Here is a 3,625-nt window from a genome sequence, read left to right as displayed (position 1 = left end):
CTGTCTTTGCTTGGTTGCTGTTTCTGGGCTGGCAGAGAGACTCTGTACCTGGTCTTGGTTTTGTTAGGGGCAGACCTCCAGCTGCTGGTCTGACCCACATAGTGCTCTCGGCTCTCTGCTGTAGATCACTGGCAGTTCCCACCTTTAGAAGGATTGAGTGGACTAGACTACTCCTGTTTACTCCTACAGGTGCTCTTGGCAAGATTGGGTGTGCTGGATGTACTCTCTGGAGTCTGCTATGGGCTCCTGATGTTGTTTTTTGTTGTTGTTATTTTGCTTTGTTTTATTTTATTTTTGGCCGGTTGTGGGCATGAACTCTGGGCCTGGGTGCTGTCCCTCAGCTCTTCAACTCAAGGCTGGTGCCCTACCGTTTGAACCACAGTGCCACTTCTGCCCTTTCTGCTTGTGTGGTGCTGAGGGATCAGATCCAGGGTCTTATGCACACAAGACAAGCACGGTACTGCTGAGCCACCTTACCTGCCTGAGCTCCTGACTATTATTAAGTCCTGGCAGCCTGAGTTGTCCAATTCCCAGCCTGGGATATATGGGTTGGGTTCTGGTGGGGTTTGGGCTTCTGGTTCTCTTGCTCTGGACACCCAGATCTTTTGCTGTCACGGGCATGATTCCCAGGGGGTGCGTTCCCTTCACCCCCCCTGCTGAGGTGTATGCTCAGATTCTGGCTTTAATTGGAAGAAATTGTGTTGCTCAGGCACACAATCCCCAGGCCTGGTCTTGGCTCCCAGTCCCCGGCCTGGGGCATGCCAGTTGGACCTGTGCTGCTGTGTATCATACCTGGGTTATGCAGCCTGAAGTACACAGTTCAAGTTTTTTCTCCTGTTGGCTGTTGTGACCCAGGGGCATTGTTCCTGGCTTGGGTGTTTAAGCTCCCTTCCAGGGATGCTCTTGATCTAGCCTGGCCAGCTGGATGTGCTCCATGGGCTGGTGGAGCTCTCAAAAAGTTCCCAGTTTTAGTGGGTCCTATAGTTCAGGTGTTGGGGTAGGGGTCTGGGTCAAGGTCTGGGGGTTCCCACCAGCTCTGGTCTCCCTTGAGGGACACACTGTCTCCTATGGGGTACTCACCCTGGAACTAGTTGTTGTTTCTGTGTGATGTAGGTCACTGGTTGCTGCTGCAGAGTTTAGTTGAGATGCTTGTGGGCTGGGATAGGCATTGGTGGCTCTGCATGTTTCTCTTCTGACACTGCCTCTGTTGATGCTGTTCAAGTCAGTGCCGCAGGATGGGTCTCCAGCCGAGGGGTAAGGGAGGGGTCTCCACACAGGTTCTTAGTACTGGGTTTGTCTCTGTTTGTGCTCTTCGGATCAGCACAAGTACCTTGCTGATCTTCTGCTCTCGCATTCTGTGGGTGACCCGTGTAGTTCTGGGGTTCCCACTGTGGGACCGAATGGCTTTGGCAGGATGGAGCCCCTCTGCTCAGAGAGTGAAGGGTGAGGGTGGATCTTTGTGCAGGCTCCTGGCTTGGAGGTTTCTCTGTTCTTCACGATCAGCGGGCCTGACACTGGTACCTCAGGTGTCTTCTGCACAGGTGATATGCAGATGACCCCTGTGTCTCTGGGGACTCCAGAAGCCCCCACTGGGCCAGGCTGGCTGTGGCTTGGCGCGTTGCCGTGCATCCAGTAAAGGCTGGAGGAGGGGTCTTCATGCTCTCTGTTCTGAAATTCTTCCTTTTCTTTCTTTATTTTTCCCCCTCCTGTTTTTCTCTGGGTATTTGTCTTTTTGTTGTTGTCAGTCTCTTGGGAAAATTAAGCATTGGAACTTGAACTCTCTTTTTGGTAGGAGAAAGCTGTGGCATTTCCCTATTGTCCTATAGCCATCTTGATCCCCCCTCCTGATGATACATTCTTGAGAGGACCAGACACAGCACAATGCACAGTTGGTGGACACTGCTGAGATCACTGAGGTCAAATCTGAGGAAGGTCAAGAACCCTGCTCAGTCCTTTCCTCTCAGACTCGGGAGAGATGCAATGGACTCCCTGGTTAGGTCAGTCTTTAAACTCAAGTCGGAGCAGATAGGATGTTGTGCAGAGCCAGGGCCTCCATGTCACTGATGGATTTCAAGGCCCACAGTTCTGCTCACACAGCCCAGCATCCAGCCCGGCTTTGATCCCATGGTCCCCTTTCCTCCTGCTGGTGACATGTGAGGGGCCATCGGTCAGGACCGGGGGCTGCTCTGTGACCCACAGAGCCCAGTCATGGACACCGCTGGGCTATGGCTACCTGCAGAGGCCCAGTGACCCCCACCAGCTCCTCTGCCTCCGTCCCTTTCTACACACACTGTAGATGACGAGGTTGGATGGGATTCTCAGCCACAGTTCTAGATCTGGGCACTGCTTGATCCTAGAAGGACTCCTGTGTTCTTAATTGTCTCTGTGTTGTCCATACCTGTCCTTCACACTAAATCCCCTGCAGACATGGCCTGTACTCAGTCTCTAGACCCCAGGCCCAGTACCGGGACCTGGAGGTCAATGAGGCTGTGGCCCTGGCTCCTGCATGCCTGGGAAGAACTCACTGGTGTCCCCAGGCTGCGTGCTCTGGACTGTCCCGTCCTCCTCTCTGTGGACTCTGGCAGGAAGCTCAGGGGATATCTGTAGCTAAGGGCACATGGATGAGTGTAAAAACAGTCGTCACTTGGGATTTCACCTGCATCACCTCACTGTCCTGAGCCTGTGCACATGGGACTGAGGACCGGCTGGGGCCAGGTCCTCCTGGAGCACGTGGGCTGTGGAGGTGCAGGGTGGGTGGGAGCTCCTGCGATTGGCCATCAGGAAGAGATCTAGAACCTCCTGCAGAGCCTGCTGCAGACGCTGCCTCTGTGGTGGAATGTCATCCTCTTAGGCTGTTCCCACTCAGATCCACCCAGATTGCTAGAGAGGAATTAGTAATTTAATTCCATCCACACAACACCTCCACAGCAACCTTCAACAAGCTTGGCTTTTAATGTGCCACATTGATCTGCCAGGGGTATTTCCAGTCCTGGGTCACTCAAAAGCCAGGCTGCCATTCCTCAATATCAATTCTGTGTTTGTGTAAAGGCCTGGAGAAAAGGTTTTTCAGAGACAAGTGGAGGAAGAGGGACAATGTGGTGGTGGGGACTTGGGTCTAGCGAGGTAACTTTCCTGACTGACAGGTGTCTCACAATGTGCGCGGATGATTGCAGTTCTTCACGTGCAAAAAGATGGTAGTGCTCAGGTTATCCCTGCTTCCCAGAACAACATTGCTATTAGTCCTCTTCCTGCTGTTATTGTGTCTCACCAGTAGAGACACAGGTTTACAGGCATGAGCCACCAGTGCCTGGCTAGAAGGAAATTTTAATAAAGTATATATTCATGAAAGGGCTTGGCTTTTGAAGAGAGCTGAACATAACACAATTTCATGACAGGGCTTGGCTTTTGAAGAGAGAGCTGAACATAACACAATTTCCAAGTGAGATTTATGCTCAAGCTAGGAAATTTGAAAAAAAAAAGCATAGGTTATTTTTGGGGAAGCACAACTTGATAGAGAATAATTCTTTATTTCCTGCCATGGTACAGTTTGAAATCAGGTAAGATATCTGCAGAAGAAGTTGCTTATGCTTCAAAGTGAGTACATTCCATGAAATCAAAGAGGCCA

The sequence above is a fragment of the Dipodomys ordii genome, unplaced genomic scaffold (assembly GCF_000151885.1).
Source record: "Dipodomys ordii isolate 6190 unplaced genomic scaffold, Dord_2.0 Scaffold279, whole genome shotgun sequence".
Taxonomy (NCBI): Eukaryota; Metazoa; Chordata; class Mammalia; order Rodentia; family Heteromyidae; genus Dipodomys; species Dipodomys ordii.
The sequence above is the reverse complement of the archived record's forward strand: the minus strand, read 5'-3'. Positions refer to the sequence as shown.